The 11,701-nt window shown below is 41.8% G+C and overlaps 1 long non-coding RNA gene across 1 annotated transcript; it reads right to left on the bottom strand.

Annotated features, from left to right (window-relative positions):
* Window positions 1–342: 342 nt before the first annotated feature.
* LOC110355604 (uncharacterized) lies at window positions 343–8,015 on the bottom strand. Its single transcript, XR_002408379.2, has 2 exons — window positions 7,915–8,015; window positions 343–2,245 (listed from the first exon to the last, which is right to left on the bottom strand). It is a non-coding gene; the product is annotated as an uncharacterized LOC110355604 (long non-coding RNA).
* Window positions 8,016–11,701: the final 3,686 nt, after the last annotated feature.

Genomic DNA, 11,701 nt, shown 5'->3' with positions numbered 1-11,701 from the left:
TTTTATGAGAGCTAAATATGAGAACGTTTGCTCTCTCTTTAGAAAGAATGTTTTGATTTGAAGTAGGTTAAGTTTATATTATTATTGAATTCTTATGTTTCAGAATGCTCAGTTACAAGATATTTTTTTTTATTAAACTCATCTGTCAGAATAGAAATACTTTCTGGAGAACGCTGGATTGTAAAGGACATATTCGATGAATGTGTGCATATTATGTCCATAAATGTTTGTTAGAAAAATTATTCCCAACTGATATGACAAAGATATGAAAAATTAGATCACAAATCTCATTAATGATACAGACACTGAAAGAGGAATGAAGCCAATTAATGTTGATAGCACTTGTCAGAAGAATGTCATGGTTTTTTTTATTAATGCCAGTCACATAACTCTGAGCCGAATGACTCCACAAATAATGACTTTCAGCAGCAGCAAGCTTTGGTGGATAATGAAGGACATTTGATGCTATCATTCTATTCTGTGAGTCCATGGCTTGTACCAGCACTAGTGTGACCAGCAGGCCCAGGGCAGTGACCGTTCCCCCTGTACTGGGCTCTGGGGAGGCCAAACCTCAAACCCTGGGGCACTTTTGGGCCCCTCACCCCAAGAAAGGCCTTGAGGTGCTGGAGCGAGTGGAGAGAAGGGAACGGAGCTGGTGAGGGGCTGGAGCACAAGTGTGATGGAGCGGCTGAGGGACCTGGGGGGTTCAGCTGGAGAACAGGAGCTGAGGGGAGACCTTCTGATCTCTGAACTGCCTGAAAAGAGCTTGGAGCCAGGGGGGGTCGGGCTCTGCTCCCCAGGAACAAGCGCCAGGAGCAGAGGAAATGGCCTCAAGTTGCCCAGGGGAGGTTGAGGTTGGATGTGGGAACAATTTCTTCCCCAAAGGGCTGTGGGGCATTGGAACAGGCTGCCCAGGGCAGTGCTGGAGTCACCATCCCTGCAGGGCTGGACAGACGGACACGAGGTTCTCAGGACATGGGGCAGTGCCGGGGCTGCATTAACGATTGGTCTCAATAATCTTAAAGGTCTTCTCCAACTGAAAAAATTCTAGAATTCTAAATTTCTGGTGTTCTTTACATACACTGAATTACCTCAGTTTACCTGATAAATGTTATGTTAATGTATGGAAGGGAGTGGAGGCAGCAGGGACAGGGCTCATGGACCTTGCAGAACCCCTCCACTCTTAGCTTCTGCAGGTACTTAAGTGGAATTAAATATCAGGCCACTCTGTTGCCATAACAACCTTGCTTTTCTTGAAAAAAAGTAGTATACGGTTTGTGATTTGAACACTCTGTAAATGTAGCTATTAAGTGTCATCTACTCCGTGACTGGAAAAAACAATAAAACTAAACAAGTTCTTTTAAGCTGGGCTATAAAATTAGCCTTTCCACCTGAGAATCCAAATAAAAAACTGGTGGAAATAGTTAAAATTCTATGACCTGTCTAAGTAAGCACTAAGACAATCTTGCAGCTGACAGCTTTTTGACTTCTACAGTGCGAGAAGTGCTGGTAGCTGGCACAGTAATAGAAATGCCCATGTCTGAGGAGGTGCTTGACCCAACCCTTGTGTGCCCACCACCGGCTGCCTACCTGGGGTGAGCACTTCTAGTAAACCAGCTTTGATGCTGATTAGAGGACATGTTGTTATCCAGCATGACAAACTGCAGGGACTAATTAAGCAGAGTGGAAAACGCACAGATTTCTCAGCTAACCCCCCACAGCTGTGGTTCCAGCAGACCCATCTCCCATGTCAGGGCTGCCAGTGGTGGCTGAAGGTGCCATCCATCACATGGTGGTAACATCTGGGCCTTTCTCCCACACCAGCAGGGAAACAGCGGGATTAAAACGAGCAGCCTGACCTTGGCTGAGTCATCACAAGATGCATTTTGTACTTCCAAAAGAAAAAGCTGGGTCATTGTATAGCAAGGACTTTTTGGAGAGGGCACAGCAGCTCCAGCTGGGGGTCTAGCAGCTCCTCCCTGGGTGAGCACAGCCTGAATAAATCATCTCAGTAGATGTCGTGGACAGCCAGTGAATTTAGGCAGCATCTGGGAGGCTTTTTTCCTTCTCTTTCTCTCAGTTTTGCTTTGGCTCCATGAGTCTGTGCAGGCACAGCTTTAGGAGCTGCACTTTGCTGCCCAAAGCAACCTGGGCGGTCCATGGGATGCTGGAGTTCAGGACACCTCAAGGAAAGGACCACAAGTGGTGCAGGTTCACAGCAGCATTTGGAGGAGATTGCAGAGACCTTTGGGAAAGAGGCAGCAAGCATTTCAGTCACTGCTGGGTGTTAATAGCTGTCTGCTCGCTGAGGTTAAAAGCAAAAAAGAGGGCAAGAAGAATTTTAGCTTCTGTGGTTTTGTCACTAGCTACACCAAGAAAAGATGCTGCCAGGGTATGAAAAGGGAATGTCCAAATCATATGGTGAAATAAATGTATTTAAGGTTGCTATTTCAGACTGCTAATCCCAAGGCAATTCTTGTTTAATCAACTGAATGTTTGGACAACAATAAAACTCTAAAAAAGGGGTTAGGGGCAAAAGTGCAAGAGCCAGATGTGCCCAAATGGTTTGGTGAGAATGGTCAAGAGTTGAGCCCCGAGCATGGGTGATGGGGACACCACCAGCTTTGTCACCACACCTTGGGTACCACATCCAGCAAAGGGCCAAGAACAGCACTTGGCCTCAGGGTAGCACTAAATTGTCCACTTCAGACTACAGGACACTGATTTATACTAAAGCTTCGTTTGTTTATATCTTAAATGTTATAACTTGGTTCTTATAAGGTTGAAATCATGCTTGGTGATTTATTTACATAATTTTAGAAGCTGTCTGCAAACAGATCATTATTTCCTAAAGTTTATTTTATTATCCAATTTAGCTTACCTGAGCAATTCACATTAAAAGTGAGAACTGCACTGTTTGTGTTGCTTGATATCAAAGGGAAATAAGGGTTTCTCTAATGCTTGCTGCTCCTAGATTCAATAACCTGTTGAAACAGTCAAGTTAAACATTTGATTTTCGTAAATACTATCTCATTTATTTCAGTTTTTATCAAATTGCCTTTCGAGGAAGCTGATTTTCTGGAATATCTGAACCTCTAATATTGACACAAGCATATGAAGCCCAAGACACTGACAGACAGTAACTTGTTGGGTGTTCTCTAATGAGCCCGCCCGTGGTAATTCCATTGAAAAAAGCCCCCACTCTTTATTTGCTGTGACACAAGGGGGGACATGGACATTCTAATCCATAGATTTGTTATTTAATACAGATACAGCATAAGTGATAATTTTAAACAGTAAGACCAAGTCTTCAATGCCCACAAAAATTAATCTGATTCTATACAAGTTATTGCTCAAAAGTAGAATAAAATTTAGTGGGTTTATATAAATATATATTATACATATATAGATATCTATTAAAATAGGGGTGATTCTTCAAACAGATCTAAATTCAAAACGTGTGAGAAATAAAAAAAAGGTATATAAAGACTATGGTACCATGTCAATTTTTCTAAGACTTGGCATGCAGGCATTGAGAGTCAGTTACAAACTTACCTTGTTTTAATAACATTGGCTTGTTAGAAACATTGTAAAAGTTTTGACTCTTTACCTTCCCGAGAGTTTACACTGAATTTGCAACCAAGTGTTGACCCACGATGAACCCATTCCTGCCACAGCCATGACCTTGGGGCTTCCCGCATTCACCGGGATAAAACCCAGGTCATCCCACAGGATTTCTGGGCATTGAAATGAAAATACACATTTGTGTGACCTCACCACCAAAATATAAATTAACGCAGGTGTTCCAGGTCAAGTATTTCTTATAATGGCTTTAAGTTAGTTGTTTTTCCTCCTCGTTGCGCCCTGGAGTAAAAGAGGGAAGGGAATGAGTGCTGTGGAGTAGGCGGAGCATCCGCTCAGGGCCACCATTTGGTTCAGGTCCTTCAGGTGGAATTAGGATCACTACTGTGATTTAGTAAGGAACATATGTGCAAGTGTACACAGAAACTACAGAAAATAAAATCCTCAGAGCCTATCCAGCAGCGGATTGCAGAATACAGATGTCGGGTATAATATGTTTGCACTAAATTGGATTTTCAGCAAATAGAGGAGTTGATCTGAAATTCAGCACAGTCCTGCTCTGTGTTTGCCTGGAAACACACAGGCTTTTTGTTTCACTTTTGCAACTTATTCAATAAATATTTTGGCATATCTGTCTCATGCTGCCTTAATCTTCTCTTCTGCTGAACAGAAATTAGCATTTGCAATTTATTCACCAGGGGAAACAAAAAAGGCTCTGCACTGATTTGAAATTTAATGCCAAACAGATAACCAGAATGCTGAGTCAGCACAAAGTGCATTTGACAAATAAACCCATTGCTCACATATAATTTAATAGAAGACATGGCAAAGAGTGGAAAAAATAAAGCTTTTAGCTATACTGCATTAAAAAAAGATGTTAGATGTTAATGGACCTTCAGCTTCTCACTTCTGCCCTGGAACCCGGCATTTTCTGAGGGCAGCGACACAAACAGCCCGTCCTGGGGCAGCGGCAGAAATTGGGGTGTAATGGGAAACACTTTGGGTGCCCTCTGGCTACCAGAGCTGTTTGCTGTTGCCTTAACTGGGGAACTGTAGGAACCGGTCTGTGCTACAATAATACTCAAGCTGATGAAATTTATTTTGCCACAATTCCCTCTTCAGGTTATTGATTCCTCATCTCTGAGCTTGTGCAAATTTAGCCCTGGGTCTAAGCCAGTTTCTCTCTCTCTCTGACTATATTACAAACAGTTCCAGAGTGACTCAGGTGCCATCCAGGCTGAGCTCAGGAGATGTTCTGCTTTCCCTGACCTGCTTCTTTAACACTGGGATTCTAAGTTAACCATCATTTCTGTGGTGTTTCAGACCCCAGGCTCAGCCAGCGCCCTCAGACAGCCCAGGCACCACCTGTGGGCTGAGCGCTGCCGCCTTTCATGGGCTCAAACAAGGAGGAAAACTTGGGCTATTTTTTTTCCCTCTGAAATAGCTAAAACATATTAGAGATACAGAGCTGAGGTGCCTTTGACATTGCCAGTGTTTGTGTGGATTAGAGCAACACACAGTTAAAGAGCTGCGGAGTTTCTGGGTTTTTTCCTGCCCTTCATTTTAGAAATAAGTAAAGAATTTTTGCTGAAAGTGGAAAAAAACAAAAACAAAAGCAAACCAAACAACGACAATCACAAAACCAACCAAACAAAAGAACAACAGCACACACCAAACCCAAACACACACAAAAAAAACCCCAAACACAACGCAGCTTGAAATACAGATCTAGCATGCAAAATAATAGTAACTGGTTAAACGGCCCCTCCGCCCTCCAGCACCTCCACAGCCGAGCAGCACCTCGCCAAGAGAGAATCCATCCCAAGCCCTTTGCGGTGTGCGCAGGCTGGACACAATACAAGAGACAGGTCCCTCCTGGGGTCAAAGCAGTTTCACCTCCAGCACAGCAATTTGGGTGAAATTGGCTGCAATTCCCCCAGTCCTGGATGAGTTTGAATAGCAGAAAAAGGTTCTTCTGTTGCATGAGCAGCTCTGTGAGGGTATTACTGGTGTAGCTACTTTGGAGGGGAAGACCATGCCCTGATGCTACGGCCACTCCACTGAAGTCAAACCTCTTTCTTTTTTCATTAGAAAATAATAATAATAAGATGCCTATTTTGTTTTCTAAATGACAGATAGAGGAGTTTTTCAAACAGTTATAATACTGAGAAACATAACGACTGTCTCAAATTAATGTGTTCCCTAATCCAGCCCCATGCAGGTTTAAACAAATTACTCCTAAAAAAAGAGAAAAACCCAACTGAAATACCCACTCAACAGACTTCAATGACTAAACAGCAGTTTCACTTGCTTGCTTTTCATTTTTCACTCTAGGGAAGACTTGCTTATATATCTTTTTATTAGCTTGAGATCTAAAGTTGTGTTACTGCCCCATCACATCTAAACTGCCTCGTGCAGTCCAGAAATAAAGTGCTTCTCCAAAAAGAGGAGCCGGCTCTAAGTCCAGCCCCACCAGCATCCAAGGACCAGCTTCTGGGGGAATCCAGGACACTTGAGCTGAGCTCACACCGTGTCCCTCTCCGTCGCCTCCAAAGGATGAATACGATACAGCACTAACATTGATCACCGACCTGTGATCCAGCACTAATGCTGATCAGCAATTGACTGGCAACAATTTTGCTTTCCAGAGAAATCTCATGAAGCTGTGTGCCCGTCAGCCCCTCAGGGAGTCTCATCACCTTGTGAAACTCAGAATATTCACCATTAAAAAAAAAATATATATGTCTTTCTCAAAGATAAATGGGTATTTGCACCCATTTCTGCTCTTTAGTCTCCATTAATCATATCTTTTATTTGTTGTGACGCAGCCCATCAGACAGACAGTACAACAATTAGGGCTGTTCTGAGAAGCAGTCACAATAACTGCGGGTTATGAGTGGTCTGAGTGATCGATTTTTACTTTTCAACTCAGCTAATGGGCACTTTGCATAGAGAATTTACAACCAGAACCATCCTTCCATATTGGCACATGAAACGGGCATGACTTTTATTGCAGCGGCATTTTATTGATTTTGCAATACACCGCTCAGTTCTAGGAGCAACTGGTCTAATTTTGCCTCACCTGGAAGAAGAAGTTTTCCCACGACCATATATTCAAGATTTAACTTCCCAGAACCACTTTGCAGGCTTGATTGCATATGACTTTCAGAGCAGTTTTATGCCCATCTGACTTTGTTAACACAGCATAAAAAATGCAAAATAAGTGCAGAATATGACATCAAGAGCTTTAAATGTATATTTACCTGCACGCTGGTGAAAGGAGCAGGAAGGATGCTCGGTCTGAAGCTATTCAGCGTTTATATTGGGGGATAAAGTACATGAAAGATTTGCTCCCTTCTGAGGAGGGTGCGCTCCCCAGAGCTTCGCAAACACCCCTTTCTGCAGCCTACAAACGTGACATCAAATCTGGGTGCAAAACATGTTTATATACACCCTGCACCACAACTGATGTGCTACCTCTTGAGTTTTAGCTGCAAGGTCAATTAAAACCAGTCTACTCTTTCTTTGGTGTGGATCAGCATATACCTGCATTTGCAGCATGATCATATACAAGCAAATACTTGGTTAAAAAGTGAGGGAAAAGTTCCAAAATATGCAACTGTGTTTCTGTGTAAGAGAATTAAGGAAAGAAAAGCTGCCATAGATGAACTGTCTGCTGGGGGTGGGCCAGATGAGTAGTTACTCCTTCCACTACAAATTACATCATTTTTTCTTCCTTTTCGGTTCTTTATAACCATAAATTTATTTAAGTGTAGCTTTTCTTTCCAGTGTGACTGTAATAATTTCTTACAGAACATATTTTAATAGCTTGACTATATGCTCAGGATTTCTGTTTGCTTCTATAATGGCTTCTTAATTATTTTCCAATTGCTGAAACAACAGTTTTCACAGTTTATTAAAAAGCATTTTTGAAAGCATTACCCTAAGGCATTGTCAACATTTTCCTACTATCACTACCAGCCAGCACAAATGAATAATCATCAGCACTGGCAGCTTGTGCCGAGCAGATGAAAACTGTTTGAGACTTACGCAGAAATTCTAATGAAGTTTAATGTCAGATGGAGCTGGTTTGGTGCAGGAACCAGAATTGTTTAGCAGAGAACCAACTAGAAATGAGGTTTATCCAAAAACACGCAGCATTCCAACAACACTATAAAACACAGATTTATACACCAGTTGGGATTTCGATTACTACACGGCTGAGTCAGACTTGGGGGATTCCAAAACTCTAGAATGATGATTCAAAATGTACATCTTCCCACTCATAGAAAGTGAGGAGGTTTTGGGTATCCAGAAGATACAGCCACTCACCCATCATGCAAAGCATCTCAGTCCTGGAGGAAGTTTCCTTAGGAGGTTCACTGGCTCTGAGGAGGAAAGTCTTCAACCGCAGAACACACAGCTCCAAGGAGACCAGCTCCATTTATCCCCAAGCTGTGGTCATTTATGGGAGTGGTCTTGAACCTTCTCTCAACCAAGGCATTTCATTGGCCAAGGGCCCTGCCTGTCAACCAAGGGGTGGGTACATGACCATAGCTGTCCATCATTCTAGAACATTCTTGTGCTTTTGGGGTGGGAGGAGGTGCACCTGCACCTGGTGAGCTCAGAGAGCATCAGCTGCACCATAGGCTGTCATTGGGGTACATGCGCCACCAATGTTATTTTTGCAAAGTTGTATTGCTCAGAAGTGCTCTTTTGTAGACCGTTTGTTTCCACAGCAGTTGTATTGTTCATTGTTTGTTGGTTTGGATTTTTTTTTAACAGGATGACCTTTAAACCAGTTAACATATCTGTTCCCAGTATAACGTTACTAATGGAGATGACATCATTGTACTGGAAAGCAAAACTTTATTTTCAAAGCTTTAAACAAATTCAAGGCAACAATTTCAGCCATAGTTTTTCCCTCACTCTTATTTACTTTAGGGAAAGTTTTTCCTGATCCATTTAGCTGTAACAAGCTGAAACACTCTTCAGCCTGTATCATTAAAACCCAAGAATATTTAGTGTAGTAAGGTATCAATTTAAACTATTTCTATGCATAGTCCTGATTACACATTCCTTTAAAGTGGTAGTTTAGGAGACATTTAGCAGAGCTTGCATGACCTTATTCTTACCTATATAATGTTTCGAATCAAGCCTTGTATAATTAAGACTTCATAATCAGCACCTCAACAGCAGCCTCATCACTGAGCTAATTGCAGGTGCTGTTCCAGCAGATGATGGGTGCAAAATTGCTGTACCTGTAGGAGTTCCCTGTGCTAGCTGACATGCAGTCACTATCCTCTTGACTGACATGTCCCCATATCTCCAAAGGAATTTATTGACAGTGGAGTGCCCTGGGAATAATAATAATAATAATAATAATTAATAATAATAATAATAATAATAATAATAATAATAATAATAATAATTTCTCCCTGGCTTGGCTGCTACTTCACAGGTGTTTGACACCCAGGCACTGGTTGGAGATTTGTGCCACACGGAGCAGCAGCTGCCGCACATCAAGGTTGCCCGTTTGTCCATTGCAATACAGATTGTTAGAAAGGCAAGGAATAAAGGCGATTCCTCACGACAGCTCTTGGTTATAGTTAAATCTTCATTTGCAATTCCAGCAACAGTTTCTGTGAAGCAGTTTACTTGGTTTTTAACAGAAAGCGAAGCGGCACAGCCGCTCTCCCAGCGTTCTCCATGCTGGTGGTTTGCAGCAAGTTCCCCATGATCCAGCACCATAAATGTTTCAATAGTTCCATCCTTGCCAGCAGGTCATTCGAACCAGCAAGAGTGACCTTCTGCAAACCCAGGGGACTCCGCGGGATCAATTCCTTTTCTGTTTACACTGCACGCAAGTGGAGCACGCTATCTTTTCAGGTAAGCCATCATGCTGGGGTATTCCGATCTATAGATATGCCAACCGATAGCACTCTTTGTGCCTGTGCTACATGTGAATTTCCAAAATACAGCCCGCTCTAAACAATTTTAAAGAGAAGAACAGAAAAATTGTTCTTGTCCAGGGATCCCTGAACTTCTACACTACAAATAATTCATGTGAGTTTTTTCCATGTATTTCCTTAGAGGTGAAAACTCTTGACAACATTTTGGTTCTGACTTCTCTCTCTAAAACCTAAAAAATCAAAAATAATAATCTACAAAGTAGTTGGGAAGTTTGTGACAAATTATTCATGTTATATGTCAGACCTGAAGCTATAGGTAAAGGGCAATTGTTGTGGATCATTAGTCTTTGCAAGTAACTAATTTCTCATTCACTGCTTAATACAGGCAGTATTTACTTTTGAAATGCTCACCCCCACCCCCAAGTGCTGCTGGGGAATATATCAGCCCTAATGGCCCCTTTGTGCCACCGTACAGCTCCTCCTTACCAACACCCTCCCCAGTCCTTCGGCACCTGGACAGGCAAAGGGCTACAAGAGGAAAAAACCGAGATGAACGTGGGGCTGAAGCAGCATTAATATAAAAGCCTTGGGTCCCTCTCCCTCTTCTCACATGGTACTGACATTTTTAAAGGAAGACGTATTAGGAGCAGCAGTTACATAGTTACACAGCTGGGAAATAAATGTTTTGCTTATATTCTCTTCCTGTGCTCTTCTCATAAACTGAATCATAGAAATGATTCCTGGTTTACCTTCATCAACAATGAGCAGTGTGTTGCCTGGATATAAAACTCAAGTTTTAATACTTGGATTAGAGAATACTAAGAGAAGAACTGATGCCTTGAAGACTTCAGTAGCTTTAGTGAACTAGAAGATTCCCTCCTTAAGGAGGGGGAGGAAGGTGTCCCCACCTTGGGGCAGGACACAGGAAAACGAAGCTGGGGCCATGGCTGCCAGGGCACGATGTGCTGAAACACGGGCATGAGGAAAGCTCATTCGCTGCTTACACACGGTGCTTTAGGAAGCAAATTGTGGTAATTTCAAAGTGTGCCATAAGCATTCAGAAAGTAAAGTTTACAGTTTCACTGACACCGTGAAGGTAGGTGGAACAAATAGAGTACAGTCCCGTGAATTTACGGTCTCATGACACTAATCGCATATAATTTACTACTGAATATTTAAATTAGATGGCTTGGAGATATAAAGAGGGATTTACTAATGGCTGTGCCTGAAGATGATGCTTTGCTGCTTTCTCTTCACCTTCTTTATGCCACGGTGGTAACAAAGTCTTGGAACGTTCCACTATTATACTAATAACCTGTTTAGCCATGGAGCAAACAACTACATGACGGTATTTTTGCTTGTTTCTCTTGTGGAATTTTAAACAACTTGTCACTGTGTAAAGCAATGAAACTAAAAGAAATATATGATTCTCCAGAAAGAGCCGCAAATGAAACTCAACCAGGCCAGGAAGGGAGAGAGTCTTCCAGGCCTGTTGTGTTACACGAAACTGCAATTATTGTTATGTTAAATGAAACCACAAACACTTAAAACACTTTCCAAAAAGTGGTCATAAAAACCTGATTTTAAAAGATGTGTCTTGAAAGTGTACATGAAAATTCTCATCAATGCTACTGGGCAGAGCCACATTTTACGCTTAGGTGAAGCATTCTTGAAACGTCAACATTCTTCATCCAGGTCAGGTTGAAATGTCTGTTTTCTGTAGTGAAGAGGTCTTTCCCTGTAGAATTTATTACTAAGCATGTAAGCAAGTTACACAAGTATATTCATAATAATATAAAAATAATAACAATAATTGACATGGTATAATGTTATTTTATGTATTATGCATGTGTGTAATTTCAGGCTCAGACATTTTCTAGTTTGTGCACATCAATTGCACGTATTTCATAGTTCAGAATTTCAGTGTAAGACACTCTTTATTCTGAACTTCTCTTCATACAGCTGTACTCACCAACTAACAAGAGAAGTCTTGACAGCATTATTTATGTGAACAGCCTCACCAAGCTGCTCTGCAGAATTGCAATTCATTATTGATTTAAGCGAAGTATGTGGATAATTACAGCGTTCTTTTCTGAGGTCAGCTGAAAGTACCTAAAGCGTTCAGCAAGGCCAGGATTTTCAGAACAGCCCAACATTTCTGAAATTTAAAAAAGAAAAAGAAAGAAGAGATGAGGGCGGCGCAGGGT

This window comes from Columba livia, chromosome 6 (genome assembly GCF_036013475.1).
Source record: "Columba livia isolate bColLiv1 breed racing homer chromosome 6, bColLiv1.pat.W.v2, whole genome shotgun sequence".
Classification (NCBI taxonomy): Eukaryota; Metazoa; Chordata; class Aves; order Columbiformes; family Columbidae; genus Columba; species Columba livia.
The sequence above is the reverse complement of the archived record's forward strand: the minus strand, read 5'-3'. Positions and strand labels throughout refer to the sequence as shown.